The sequence below is a fragment of the Atta cephalotes genome (assembly GCF_000143395.1).
Source record: "Atta cephalotes unplaced genomic scaffold scaffold00026, whole genome shotgun sequence".
NCBI classification, from domain to species: domain Eukaryota; kingdom Metazoa; phylum Arthropoda; class Insecta; order Hymenoptera; family Formicidae; genus Atta; species Atta cephalotes.
In genome coordinates, this window is record NW_012130090.1 from 4336684 (window position 1) to 4337590 (window position 907).

Genomic DNA, 907 nt, shown 5'->3' on the forward strand with positions numbered 1-907 from the left:
AGTACAATTATATATATTAAGTTAATTATATATTAATATATAATTATACAATTATATATTAAGTAATTATATATTAATATATAACTATATTAATATTGAATTAAAAAAAATAAATCTTGGAGTAACTTTCAATTGTTTTCAACAATAAAAATGAATAAAAATTCAATTAAATTATTTTATTTATATTTATATTTTTGTATATTATACTTCGTATTTTCTAAGCCAACGGCTTTTAAATGATTACTTTTGAATCGACAGCGGCAATCATTTGCGGAATCCGCTGAATCCGGATTTGTTAATTGTAAGGGAGAGGAAGAGAGGGGAGACCGGTGCGGCGAACTGTGTGTGTGAACGAACGCACATGACAATCGCTGATCACAATCGCTTTGTCGATGTTATTGTGCTCTGAAAAAGTAAAGAGTTATGCTTCAATGAACTTTGAGACAAGAGCTTCGGGAGAGTTCCCCAGGGAACCTCGAATGAAAAGGGCGGGGTCGACAGACTCGCGATACGAAATTTCGGGCACGTAGGAATACTTGCCATAACGGATATTCGTGAGATGGCGGAATACGGTATTCCATAGTCGTCGATCGAGATTTATGGTTACGATATGCGATCAAGATTGCGTATCCGGTGCCAAAAATGATTTTGATTTGCCACAGCTGTATTTCATTCTGTATTTTTCGCATTCGAAGAGAACATTTTTTGTGATATATTATACGTCCTCTGATGTAAATTTGCTCTCTCTCTCTCTCTCTCTTTCTCTCTCTCTCTCTCTCTCTCTCTCTCTCCTCCTCTCTCCTCTCTCTACTCTACTACTACGTACGTACGTACGTACGTAGTAACTAGTTAACGTTAACGTTAACGTTAAAACGTTTAACGTTTAACGTTAACGTTTACGGTTAAA